We start from the raw sequence: 14,932 nt of genomic DNA on the forward strand, positions 1-14,932 counted from the left end.
GTTTGTTGTAACGCTTTTCGCCCTAAGTGGGATGGGTATGCCCAGACGTGGGTCCTGTGCTCACTACGCCACTGGAGTCAAGCTATCCTGGCTGATGACGGCTGATAGCCAGAAACCGGTCCTAGGATGCTTGATTCCGGTCCAGGGAAGACATGGCTTGGCAGTTCGGGCTGGACTGTTCCCATGAGGCACAGGGTCAAGACTGATTTGCCTATGGCCATGTCTGAACTGGGGTGGCGTAGTGGGCAAAAGAACGATGGATTTAACCCAGATCTCTTGACTGGGGGAGAATGTCTGCATTGTCAGCCTTCCGTCCATCATTTGTTTGTTGTGATGATTACAAAGCCTGGGGGCACAGCATATCCATGATTGGGGAAGAGAGCTCATTTAGCCATGTCTCAGTGACAAACGTGATGTCTATGTCATGGGTGAGGATGGATTCTAGAAAAGGTGGGAGTCAGGTGAGGTCGTTGGCTGGGCTTTCTGAGTGTGGCGAGGTTCAGTTAGATCTCATTAAGGCCCAGGATTATAGTTTCTAGCTGGCTTTCCAGCAGGGCGAGACGATGCGTCGGCTCCTCCTAGGTGGGGTTCGGGGTGTTCTGTGCAGGGTCGTCACGAGAAGGAGAGAGCTTGTCGTTGCTATGTTGTCTTTTGGTGTTTGAGCTGTCAGTATTGACTCTATGTGTGGGGCCGTGGGTATGGGGTGTGGCAGATCATGTCGTTATTTCAGCGTCCCCTTGCGTGTGGGTAGCAAGAGGAAGTTGGGAGTCGTTGACTGCGGGTTGGGGTCATTCATACTTTGTTGGAGGTAGTGATATGAGGGGGTAGGGTGTGGGTGACGTTCGGCAGGGGGTTGGAGAGCCTTATTCACGGACGTACCTCCGGATTGTATTAGAAAGGGGGAATGTATTGTGCGTCTTTTGTGCGGGGAGGACGGAGGTGCGATTGGTGTCTAGGGGGAAAGGTTGGCAGAGTTGGCATAGGGCGTGGAATTGGTTTCTGGGCTATCCTGGTGGGTTAGGCTGTCCAGGGATAGGGAGTAGGTCGGGCGAGGGGGATGTGTGTGAGAGGGGGCGTATGGTAGCTAGGGGTAGAGGGAGTCAAATGCATCTAGGTTATCATTGTTGGCTTGAATCAGGACTGCGCCTTTGGAGTAGATGGCCGCAGAGGTGTTGGCGCTCCGCATAGGGCGGTTAGGGGCTGAGATCGTCAGTTTGCAGCTGTAAGGAGTGTAAGTTGTTTTGGATATGTGGAACTGTGATCTGAGAATGGAGTTCCAATTTTCGGGTTTTTCTGTATGGAAAATGAGATCCTTTTTCATCTATCCTTTGGAGGAGCAGTGATATATGTCCGCGAATAGTGTTTCTGGGTGTTGTCTAATGAGCCTGTGTTTGAAGTTTCTTATTGCTTTTGGTGAGAGATTGGGGGGAAACTGATAGAGAAGGAGTTTGGGCCATGTGGTTTTAGGTAATTTGGTATGGAGGGGCTGATGGTGGTTGGCATGGCTGATGGCATTTTTTCTTAGTTGGACGGGAGGATAGCTCCCTTTGGGACAGGTTAGTTACGTTTCTGTGGGGGAGTCAGGAGCAAATTCAGATGGTGTAGGTTAAATAAGGTCGGGAGCCACCATTTTGGGGACAGGCATCACGTGGTGTGAGGGGATAGAGTGTGGTGTGCCTTCCGCTTTTAGGAGTCCGCGTGTCTGTGATTGGCTGTTGACATGATCAGAGGGACGTTGAGGGCAGTGGAGGTAGTGAGTGAGGTAGAGGGCATTGATCGGAGTAATGAGTGTTTAATGTGGTTTGGAGTCCGCCATTTTGAGGTCAGGCATCGAGGTCCCATGACCTGTTTCTCTTGTTTCTGAGTCTGCGCTTCTTGGCAAAGAATTTCAGGTGCCAATGTGTCGGTGGGTAGCCCCTGTCTTTGTTCTTTTTCACCCAAAGTATTTCAGGTGCCAATGTGTCGGTGGGTAGCCCCTGTCTTTGTTCTTTTTTGGGGAGTGGGAGGGGCCGTTGTTGCCGCAAGGGGGAGACTCTTTGCAGCTCATCAAACAGCTATTTGCAGCTCATCAAGCAGCTCCTCTTCATTTGGCCTCCACTTCCTAGTTTAGGTTTGTATATTTCCAGCTCATCATACAGCTATTGGCAGCTCGGTATTGCTCCTCGCGCTGTTGTACAGTTGCAGGACATGCTTGCAGTCCGCCTGCTGTTGGGCAGTGAGGGTTTCTGAGTAGATAATTCCATCAACTGACCTATCTTTTGGGCTGTAAGAGAAGAGGTCAGGGAGAGGTTCACTCCATGTCTTCTCATCAGTGACCACAAGCATGGGTACATCAGCCCCGTCACAGAAACATTTAAGGAAGTTCACATGGATCACCCTTTTGTGTGTCTTCTAGTGTCCGGGTCCACCAGGTCGGTGACCTCACTTTTCTGTTCTAGGATAGGGTAAGGACCACTCCATTTGCCTTGGAGGGCCCTTGGTGCCACAGGCTCCACAACCTGCACCTTCTACCCTGGTTGAAATTTCTCCAGTGCCGCCTTTTGGTCACACAAGAGCTTCTGGAGCTTTAGGCTGGCCTCCAGATTTTTGGATGCTTTCCCCACGTATTCTGCCTTTCTGGAACACAGGCCTAGTACATAGTCCACAATATACTGCTTAGGCTCCTGGAGAGGCTTCTCCCAACCTTCCTTCACAAGACACAGTGGTACCCTAACAAGATGGCCAAACAGAAGTTTAAAGGTTGAAAACCCTACTCCCTTATGAGGCACCTCTCTATAGGCAAAAAGCAGGCATGGCAAACGGACATTCCATCTCCTTTTGAGTTTTTCAGGGAGCTCCTTGATCATGCCTTTCAATGTTTTGTTGAATCACACAACAAGACCATTGGTTTGTGGATGATAAGGTGTAGGGAACTTGTAGTTCATTCTGCACTCATTCCACATGTGTGTCAGGTATGCAGACATGAAGATGGAACCTCGGTCTGATACCACCTCCTTAGGGAACACTACCCTGGTAAAGATAACGATAAGGGCTTTGCCTACTGCAGGGGCTGTAGTAGTCCTAAGGGGAATTGCCTCAGGATACCTGGTAGCATGATCAACTACTACCAGTATGAATTTGTTTCCTGATGCTGTGGGAGGTTACAGTGGACCCACTATGTCCACACCTACCATTTCACAGGGAACCCAAACCTCTAGTAGTGGTATTAAGGGGGCCTTTGGGTGTCTACCTGTTTTGCCACTGGCTTGACAGGTGACACAGGAGCTGACAAACTCCTTTACTTTCTGGGACATGTTTGGCCAATAGAAGTGGCTGACAAGCCTACTCCAGGTTTTGGTCTGGAAAAGATGCGCAGCTAGGGGGATGTCATGGGCCAATGTGAGGAGGAATTCGCTAAATGCCTGAGGCACTACCACTCTCCTAAAGGCACCAGGTTTGTGGTCTCTGGCCTCAGTGTAAAGAGTCCTTCCTCCCAATAGGTCCTGTGGGAGCCACTGACATCTCCCTTTTGCTGTGCAGCAGCTTGCTGTTGCAGGCTCTCCAGAGTTTGACAAGTATTCTGTCCAAGACACAGCTGTTCCCTATAGGGTCTCCCTGAGCCCAGGAACTCAACCTGGAACGGTTCAAGTTCCATGGGCTCAGTTCCCTCTAGGGGTGACAAGTCCTCTCCCTCCAGCAGAAGGGTCCTGAGCTTTTTGCTGTTAAGAAGCTGGTCCCTCCAGTCTTCTTACCTTTCCTCTTGGAAGTGTGTGCCATTTTCCTAGGCTCCAATACTTCTTTTTCACCCTGGACTCCACTTTGTGCTCTTGTTTTCACACACACTTTCTCATGGATTTCTAGCATGGCTGCATGGGTTTTTTGCTCTACCTCAACCCATGCTGAGGTCTCCAGATCATTTCCAAGCAGACAGGCCACTGGAAGCATTGGAGAGACCACTACCTGTTTCAGGCAAGTATCCCTTCCCCAATCTAATGCTACCATAGCCATGGGATGGTCTGTGGTGACACTATCAGCGTTAGCGACTTGATAGGGTTTTCCAGTCAGCAATTGTCCTGGGGAAACCAGTGTATCTCTCACCATGGTGACACTTGCCCCTGTATCCATCAGGGCAACTACTCTAGTCCCATTAATCATGGGGAACTGCTGGTACTTGTTTAAGTTAGTGGGCCAGACACCTAAGGCGGCCAATCCTACCCCCACCCTCGGAGACTAAAACAGCTTCACTGTGAACACTGTGAAGGCACACTGTTGATATCATTTGGAGATTTACCACATCAGTGCTAACTGGAGGTGGACTAGAGGCATTCGTTTTGGGACAGGCAGAATCTCCAGTTTGGTGTCCTGCCTTATTACAGATGTGACACCAGGCCTTCAGGGGATCACAAGTTTTACCCTTGTATCCACCAATGGGCTGGGAAGACTTCTGGGGCCCACCTCCTGACAAGTTTTTTGGGGGCCTTTAGAAAACTCTTGGTTTTTATCTTTAGGGGGTATCACTCCTTTCCCCTGTGAAGGTTTTATAACCCCTTTCTTTTGGTCACCCTCAGTGGTTGTATTGGTCACCCTAGTCTTGACCCACTGGTCTGTCTTCTTTCCCAATTCTCGGGGAGAGGCTAGACTGAGGTCTACCAGATACCGATGCACCTTTTCATTAGTGCAATTACTTAACATGTGTTCTTTCATAAAAAGATTATAAAGCCCAACATATTTACGTACATACTTCCAGTTAACCAACCATCTAGTGTTTTTACTGAGTAGTCTATGAAGTTAACACAGGGTTGACTCAAGGTTTTGTGAGCCCCCTAAATCTAATTCTATACTGCTCAGTTGTGAGTCCAAAGCCCTCAATCAGGATGCCCTTCATGAGGTCATAGGACTCAGCATCTGCCCCAGAAAGGGTCAAGAGTCTGTCCTTGCAGTTATCAGTGAACAGTTCCCAAAGCAATGCTCCCCAGTGTGACTCCTTCACTTTTCCATTTCCACAAGCCCTGGTGAAGGCTGTAAAGCATTTGGTGATATCATCACTGTAGGAAGCTGGTTCTGTATATACTATACCAAAGTAAGGTATAGTGTGCACAGAGTCCAGGGAGTCCCCAGAGGTATAGCAGAGGCTACATTAGATAAGTACTAAGAACTCTCTTTGATGTAGTGTGGGCGAGCAGTTATGCTTATCAGGAGGGTGTGTTAAACATTTATTGTATTCACTCAATCAAAAACTGATTCCACTCACTCAGAAACAGAATCCAGACCAATTGGGTAAGTAATAAAAGGGTTACTTAGGTTTTATTTCTGGAACCAAGCAGGACTTGGTAAAGGTAAGTAAAATGTACTTGCAATTGTAAAACTTTACAAGGTAATGCAATTGGGAATGGATTTGCAATTGTTACAGGTTGGTATATGCTTTTAAAACTGTTTAAATTACACAGTAATTACTTTTGATTGCATTTGCATTACTTTTGGATTACATTGACTACTCAGGGTGATATGGCTAGATATCATACCTTGTATCCTACAATACAAAGGTAAGTAAGACTTTTTCAGGTTTGCAATATAGTTACTTTTCTTTCATACAAAAGTTCAACTCGACACAAAACATTTTTAGGAACAAAACATCTCAACATTGATTCCTATGGGGAAAAGAGTGTTATCGGTTCTCAGGTAAGTAAACGACTTACGAGTAGGAGTTTTGGGGGTTAGGACCAAGTTCCTCAAGGTCCAGGGAAGCGCTCAATTTGCACCACCAGTGGCACTGGGGCGGCTGGGTGCAGAGTGCAGGGGCCCAATGTTAGCCAATGGGGCTAAGGGGGCCTTCGGTCAGGGGCTGCTTACGAGCAGGCCACTTGGTTGTAGGAGCAAAGCTCCTGGGATTAGGATCAGAACTGCAGGGGCCGATAATCAATACAAGAGCTGCACCACCAGCGGCAATGGGTTGGCAGGGTGAGGAGTGCCAAGGAGAAGTCAGGGACTCTGTGGAATTCAATGAAGATCTCTGGTTCGGAAAAGATGCTGCAGGCTTGGCCAAGGAGGCTTCCTGAAGGGGTCCACTGGCTGGAGAGGTAAGCTGGGTTCTTGGGGACGTCTGGACACTGCCGGTTGGCCCATCCAAGGCTGTGGGGTGTCTGGTGCAGGGTTGTTTTTTGGCGTCGGGTCTTCTTACCAGCTCTGGTCGAGGTCGGGGGGACCCTTCAGGTTGAGACTGCAGGCATCGCCTTGACGCTTGAGGGAGGTTGGGGATCACTAGATCCCAGGTCAGGATTTATGTGCAGACCTCCTCGTGGTGTTGTGCCACTCAAACTCGGGCCATGGGCATCAGGTGCAGAGTGGTGCAGAACCGCGGAGCCACGTGAATCCGGGTTCTGGTCTTGGAGTCTTTGTTGAGCAAATCTGGTGCTCACGGGAAACAGAGTCTGTAAGGTGAGTGCAGGGCAGGTCCTCCGTGCTGTGGGGGGATGTTAGCTGCTGAAGACGTCGGGGAGTGTCAGTTGTAGGCAGGTCAGTGTCTGGACAGGCCAGTAGGGCTGGGGCCGAAGCAGTTGGTGTCGTCTTCTTCCTGGGTCAGCACAGCTCTTCAGTCCTTCTTCTTTCTTCCTCGAATCTGAGGAGGCAAGATTTGGAGTTGGCCCTAAATATTGAATTTAGGGGAGTTACAGGGGTGTGCAGGTCTGGACCAATGGGTCCCTTTCTTGGGGTGAGGACACCCCCTAATATGCCACCTTCCAGTGGGTGGGGGGGCATGAGCCACTTAGAAATTGGTTGGGTCCCATCATCTCGAAGATGGAGGGGACTGAGATGTGTGCTTCACTTTGTCTCCCCCACCGGAGGGCACACCTCTCCTCCTAGCTCAGTTTTCCCGCTGATTCTCACGCCCAAAGTGGGGCTCAGAACCAGTGGGAGCCAGTTGCTGGGGGCAGCAAAAGGCAGGGACAGGTTACAATGTTGGCAGGCCTTTGAAGCTTCCCTGCTCGTGGACCCAGCCAATCCTGGGGAAGGAGGCATGACACCTCTGCCCAGAATGGGCTTTGATTCTGGTCCCAGAGAGCAGAGGCTCTCCACCCAGGGGTCCAGATACCTGTCTGGTGGTGGCAAATGGCAGGCAGCCATTCAGGAACCACACCTGGCCAGGTCATTTTTCAGGGGGCATCTCTAAGATGCCCTCTGTATGCATTTTACATTAAATCCCACACTGACATCAGTGTGGGCTTAATGTGCAGAGAAGTTTGCTACCAAACTTCCCAGTTCTCAGTAAAGTCATTATGGAGCTCTGGAGTTCGTAATGACCAACTCTCAGACCATATATTCTTTATGACTTTACTGCACTTACAATGTCTAAGAATGGACTTAGGGAACAACCACAAGGGCAGTCCGCTGCTCTATATGGGGACACATGAAATCAAACCTTCTTACAACTAGTGAAAACAAGTTTGTATGCTCACTCCTCCACCTCCCTACTAGCTCTCCTCTAATCCCTATGTTTTTAGACGTTGCTTTAAAAAGAGTGGAGGACCTAGCTAGACTGAGACCCTTATTATATTGGGTAAGACTTTGGATGACTGAGGAGCTGTGCCCATATCGGAAGGCAGTCGAGGAACTGTTGACCCTAGACACATGCCTTACATTCCCTTGGTTTAAATATATCTGATATTGGCTTAAGAAGTTGGACCTCGGCCACTTCTGGAAAGACTCTGGTGCGCTGGTAGCCGTATCCAAACTACAACTGAAAGTCCGTTACTGGGAGTTCATCCAGGCAAACCGCCACAGATCCTCTACTCATGGCAGGCTGACACAACAATTGCTCTCCATCAAGGATACACCCAGCTATGAGGTCTTTCTCGACCTACCACTTAAGCAACTAGCAAAACCACTTTACTTAAAATTCAGCTATAACGCACTTGAACTAGGATTGTTTATGGCTTTGCGGGTTGCTGGTGGGAGGATTGGTAGTACATCTACATGTACCCTATGCTCCAAGCTATAGAATGGAACAGTACACCATGTGATGTTCTCCTGCCAAGCATATAAAAAACCAAGAGGGGGGGTATGGCTTGGAGTGCCAAGATGGCTGTTGCTGTTGTGCTCCAGCCCTCTCCGTCATCCGCTCCATGATCCGCTGCCATCTGCGACTCACCTCCATCTGGTAACTTACAGATCCTCCTTCTGATACAGCACCCTCGTCCTGAGGCAGCTGCCAAACCTCGGAAGTCCGACTGGAGCCAGTACACCCGCCTATGGCCTGCAGCGTGTCTCGGCAAAATGGCGGCCCTGCCCACCCCCGATGAGCTCTGAAACAACCGAGATCGTCCACCCGGGGCCCACCAGATCCCGGAGAGGTGTGACCTGCCACCAGATCCCCCTGATCCTCAGAGGATGCTCGGCATCAGGCCTCCCTGTGAGGGACTGTCGGCACCCTGGTCTGCCTTCAGCCTTTCTCCGGTCCGACATAGTGCCCTGGGCCCGCACAGGCCGGACGTCCAAGTTGACTGGGGCGGGGCGCGGCCGTAGGCGTACAGCGACCTGCCTGTTGATCGTGCCTGGTGCGGATTCCCGCAGTATACATCCAGAGCTGGTGAGCTGTGTGTGATGGCATGACCCTGGGAGGCCTACATGGGACCGGAGCGATCAACTCTGCAGCTTGCTGGCCTGGCGGTGAGTTCCCCCCCTTCTTGCTACCCTGGATGGTTGTCTGTGGCAGGAATAGTGCCCTAAACCAGCGGGGGGGGCCAGATTGCACTGACTGTGCCCCGGGAGAGCGACCCTGGGCCTATGAGATGCAGGGGCCTTATACACCTGCCCGGGAGTGATCGCCTCAGCCATGGGCTGCGGCCTCCTTTCTTTCCCTGCTTCCACCTCCGGACTCCTGGTAGCTACCTCAGGGCGGGAGTGGATCTCCGACCCATGGAGGGGGACAGAGCTTCGTAATGGAGCTCCGGGAGAGCGGCCCGAAAGACCCGGCCCACAGGGCTTCCTGGGCGTGCGACACACAACCCCACTACACAGCAGCCCGGGAGCGGGAGCTTCGGCCCCGGACTGCGGCACCTTCCCTCTCCCACCCCTATCTCTGGTAGCGGGGTCCCGTCTGGTGGGGGTTCGCCTCCGCCTGCATTCCATCAGTGTCCCTTCTTGAGTGGAGTGGCCTGCGGCCCCTGATCGGTGTTGACCCACGGTGCGCCCAAGAACTGAGACTTCCCCGCTGGAATGCCCGGTGTAACTAATCCTGCGCACCCATCGGACGAGTCGTTGGGATTCGCGCTCCTGCCCTTTGGTGGCGGGTCCATCAGAGCGAGGTCAGGTGAGTGCCTGAAACGCGACGTAGTACCCTGCACCCTGGGGGGAGCGGGACCCTACCGGCTGGTCCTGAGGAGAGGTAGCAGACCACGCCCCCACTTGCGGAAGCTGTGACCAATACGGAAACTCTGAAACTTCACCCCCCGCATCCGGCCAGATTCTGATGTGGAAGGGGTCCAACATTTCAATCACGCTGCTGTGAGCATTGTCCCTGACCTGCAGACTTGCACTGGAACTCTGCCTCTCCTTGGGGCCACCAGGCACACTCACCCACCCTTGGAGGGGTCGTTCTTGAACCTGGGTAGCCAACAGTGTGAATTCCCAATCAGCTGCCCATCTGCGGACCCCCGAGACTCCACTGTACATGGGCCTTACATCCTGAGTCCAGAGACTCCCCTGGCCGGCCATACCACGTGAGGGCGGGGATGCCCGAGGGTCCCTGACTGACTGACTGGGTCTGGGGCTAGCGACTACTTGATATTCACCCTGTCTGAGACCCCCCCGCCGCTGGTCGTGGGGAAGGACAGAGGCCCCAAACCCTCTACCACTCGAATGCAAATGAAAATGGATCAATTCACAACAGTGAACAAGACCCACTGGGGGGGCTGCGTGCGGTCCGTCCCTGCCTGGTAAAGATCTAGCAGCAATCCTGCAGGCCATCAGCATGTCCCAGGTGTCGGTGGAGGGAAAAATAGGCGAATGTCAAGTCGAAATGTCCCTTATCCGATAGGACCTGTGCGACGCCACTGTCTGCATCTCGAAAGCAGAGTCCCGACTCCCCACAGTAGAGGACGATATCCATCAGCTGAAGGAGCAGATGGCCCACCTACAGAACCACACCAAGGAACTACACAGGCAAGCTGAAGATGCCGAAACCCGATCACTCCGCAATAACCTCCGCCTGGTGGGATTTCCGAAGGGGTCTGAGCAAGGCCAAATGGCCACCTTCGTCGAAACATGGATATTGTCACACTATCAGCATGGTTTGTCATTGAGAGGGCACACCGACCTCTTGCACCCAAGCCGCCACCCGGGCCCCACACCGCCCTATCATAGCTCATATTCTCAACTTCAAGAACCGGGATGCGGTCCGCCGGGAGGCACGGGATCTGGGCACCCTGAAATTTCAAAATCACACCATAATGGTTTTCCCGGACCATACCAGAGAGGTACAGACCCAGCGGCGCTCCTAAACAGAGGTTAAACAGAAACTACGCACCCTGGACCTCCAATACAGGCTTCTCTTCCCAGCCCGCCTCTGTCTTGTCTTCCAAGGCAAAGCGCAGTTCTTCGAATCTCCACAGGCAGCTTGGACTTGGTTGACCGAGGAGCGGCCCCTCCAGGACCATCCAAACTCTTCACCTTCACATTCTGGTCCCCATAGCCTGCGGCTGCTGTCCCCCAGACAATGCAGGAGGTGCACGCAATCACGCAGGGGCCGAAGAGGCCATAAGGATGCCTCTAGATCACCAGGATCAACCACCCATCTGCCCGGTAATGCCACCAGTCCTCCAAGCACCCGACCTTAGCAACGGGATAGGTCTGCGGATGACCCGCCCTTGGACCACAACCCCCCCGGAACTTTGGACTTGGCGACTAAGGACTCGGATCTCTCCCGAAGTCTGACAATTTGAGAACCCCTGAGGAGGCAACACCGGGATCGGAGGGGCATCATTCCCAGAAGTCCGGGACACGAGTCCTGCAGCACTGTACCACAGAATTCAGAGAAATCTGCCGATGTTACATTTACATCCGAAATCGAAGGAGGAGTCCACCACGCAACTTCTCGGCTAAACGTTATAGTTTAGCCTGTTTTTCTAGTTTGTAGGGCGACAGATGCTTCAGTTGCGTAAGTATATGGTGGGGGGTAGTTGGGAGGGGGAGACCTGGACCGTTGTCCACAGTTTAGGGGGTGTTTGTTTTGTGTTATTCTACCCCTATTCCACCCTTTTCTAACAACACACGCCACTTTAGCACAAGGAAGTCACACATGCACAGCAGACCCACATATTGAGCTACACGTTCCACATGATGCACGCAAACCAGATTAGTAACTCCCTCTGGGTCATGTCCTGGAACGTCAATGGACTGCTCGATCGCATCAAGTGTACTGCAGTCCTGAAAGATGCCCAACAGCACTCCCCCGATGTCCTCCTGCGTCAGGAGACCCACCTCTTAGGTACCCATTGCTTCTTTTATTGCACGTTATGGCTTCAACAGGGTATGGCGTTCCGAGTTTAACAAAGGCTAATGGGGGTGGCCATCCTACTACAAAGAACCCTTCCATTTGTCACCACTCACATTAATAGGGACCCACAGGGGCGATTTGTGACTGTCTCTGGGACGTGGGAAGGGTACACCCTTAACCTTATATCCGTATACATCCCAACAGCGATGCTCACCCCAGCGCTGCAACCCCTTGCTCATGTCATTTCTACCCTTCCCTGTGAACAGACAATTCTGGGAGGGGATTTTACCACGGTCATGCAACCTACTCTTGATGCCACAGGTGCTGGAGCGGGTAGTACAACATTTTGTATACCCCCCCATTCTGCATGTTTATATTAATCCGAATAATCAATTAATTGTAATATTATTAATTTGTTTGAAGTGATAACTCACCAACTATATTAACAAAAGAATTACACGTGGGAATTGCACTTTGCGTGGCTATATTAATTGTGAATTAACTTGTGTACGCATATTAATAGTAGAAAATTTGAATACTGCGTGTTATATGTTGCTTTGGTGATGTATTTGTGATTTGTGCTTTATTCATTGAGTATAAACCGCTCTGAGTGTTGCTTTAGCTAGGGGATAACATTTTATTAGTCATTTCTATGTTTTAATTACGTCTTTGTGTTTCTTTTGCTTAAGTTGACCGTTTCGGCCTATATAAGACGGCTGAACGAGACGTTAAACGTGACTGCCCTGACAACACGAGGTTCTGGGTGAAGTGCGCAGGCGTCACCGCCAGCAACAGTGGCCTGGACCTGACCCCGGGAGAACATGTACCCTCCAAGGACGCTCCGGGAACCCATCCAAGACAAAAGACAATGCTTGATTTAAAAACCGGAACCAGCAAGTGCGATGACTTCATATTGGGGACTATGTGAGAACTTCACCTCGCGACCCCAAGTTGACCAATCCAGACTCTCTAAACCCCGATCTTGATACTTTTTGATATTATTTTCATTATAAAAGTAGGTAGGGAATTGAACTATTAGGTCTTGCTCTTCTTTGACGAACTCGATTTCCTGACGTTATGCTGACGGAGAGGACGGTGACACTGCTGGACAGCTGTTGTCCTGAATCTTTGAAAGACTGAATTGCGGCCTAACTTTGCTGAATAAATTCTTCTTTGACTGATTGACTTAGAGGACGACTTTAGCCAGAATAGGTAAATATGATGCTCTGAAATGCTGATGATGATTTCTAACTTTTCTTGCAATATAATTTAGATAAAGAATATTTGATTAATTAACAAATGTGTTGTGTCGATTATTTGAATAAGAGAAATGTGGTAAAGAAGTAATGTATAGATAGACGAGCATTATTCATTAAAATCAAATATAACAACTAAATGATCCATCTCCTTATGAGAGGGATATCTTAGGAGTCTGAGGGCAATGTGTTCAAGGGTAAGGTAAAGGTATTACTCTCATGTCAGCGTTTGGAAGAGTATTTTCCCTCAGAAAACAGATCAACGGAGTGTAAGTATATTGGTGTTATGGGCCCACCAATGAATGTATTTGAGTGAATTGGATGCCTAGGTAGTTGGTCTGTGCCGAAGGGGGAATTTGACGTTTTGCGCTGCATCACAGGCACACCCTCCCCCGCCAGTGTTACCCACGATAAGAAATTGGTTGAAAGGGCAGCCACATTGGGCCTCTGCGATGTATAGAGGGTCTGGAATCCTCAAATCTCCCAATACCCACACACCTCAACAGCACACCATACCCACTCGCGTATGGACATGGTCTTTATGCCTGCCCCCGACTGTCATCGCGTGACTGACATGTCCATCCTCCCCCGAGGAATCTCGAATCACTCAGCATTACTCCTACACCTAAGCGACATCCCTGCTGGGCTGTGCCCAATGTGGCGACTGAACGCCTGGTTTCTTCAAAACAAAGAGTTCCAAAAGCCTATTGGAGAGGAATTGCAGCAATACTGTCTCTTCACCGAGTACCCTCTGGGAGGTGAGCAAAGCCACCATCTGCGGAGTGGCCAAAAGCCACCTTCAGACTCAGCGATGACCACGAGACAGTGGCCTAACCCTCCTCGAGGCGCAAACGGTCCGACTGGAGACTGAACTTGCCGGAGCCCCTGACCGGGTCCACGTCAGGCAGCTGGCAATCCTGTGCGAAGAGATCAAACAAATCTCGCTAGTCGGCCAAACTCCTTTGGCACTCGTCAGTCGCCTGGGTATATGACTGGGGAGACAAGAACGGGAAGCTGCTACCTAGACTGGCCTCCTACCACCTTGCAAATAGAATTATCCCGGAGATTTGAGACTCCTCAGGAGTCACCCAGCATACCTCAGCTGGAATTGCGCAGACATTTGCAGACTATTACGCCTATTTATATTCAGCGCATGAATTAGAAGGTTCCCTCCCAGACCTTTTGGACCCTGTGAAGGTCCATACTCCCTGCTTGAATCACATGGAGGCAGCTAGCCCAGACCTTCCTTTTACCCCAAAGGAGATAGGTGCTGCAATCTCTCAACTGGCGTCCCGGAAAACCCCGGGGCCAGATGGACTCCCTCAGGAATACAACGCCTCCTATCGAGAGCTATTGATTCCCCACCTCGTCGCACTCTTCCAACATGTGGCCGTGACTGGAGCGTTCCCCCTTGAGACAGACATGGCGACCCTTGTGGTCATTCCCAAGACCCAGACACCCTCATCATCCTGTGTGGACTACCAGCCCACCTCCCTAATTAACACCGAAGTCAAAATCTATGCCACGGTCTTGGCCCAGCGATTGCGTCCACTCCTTAGCAAGTTGGTCCACCTGGACCAATGCTGCCTAATGCCGGCACGCAGCACCAGGCACGTAGCCCTTGCAAACCGCCAGGCGCTTACCCCATACCTAGCACTCCTCCTTGTGGATTTCAAGAAGGCGTTTGACACTGTTGACTGGATCTACCTTGAGGACGTGCTCTTAACGATGGGTATGGGTCAACAGTTTCGGCAATTAGTCCACTTCCTATACTCTAACCCCCCAGTACTTGTCAATGGGATCCTCTCTGAGGCAGGGCTGCCCCCTCTCCCCACTCCTGTTCGCGTTAGCAATGACACCCCTGGCGTGTCTTATCCGCGCAGACGACCTGATCCAGGGCTGGGCGTGGGGGAGTCACCACATTGACAAAATTGCTCTATATGTGGACAATGTTCTGCTTTTCCTGGCTGACCCGGCCCGCTCCGGCCCCAGGTGTCTCCAGTCTCTCCAGGCCTTTGAAAGGGTCTCCGGTCTCCGGCTTAACCCGGCCAAATTGACTCTCATACCTTTCCATCTCTCTAGGGAATGCTTTGACTGGCAGACGAATATCCCCATTAGATGGCAATTCTTTAAATACTTAGGTATATGGGTCGCTTTACTCCCTGAATTAGAATGGGCACTGAACATTACTCCGCTCGCTGAGAAG

Source organism: Triturus cristatus, chromosome 5_2, assembly GCF_964204655.1.
Source record: "Triturus cristatus chromosome 5_2, aTriCri1.1, whole genome shotgun sequence".
Taxonomy (NCBI): domain Eukaryota; kingdom Metazoa; phylum Chordata; class Amphibia; order Caudata; family Salamandridae; genus Triturus; species Triturus cristatus.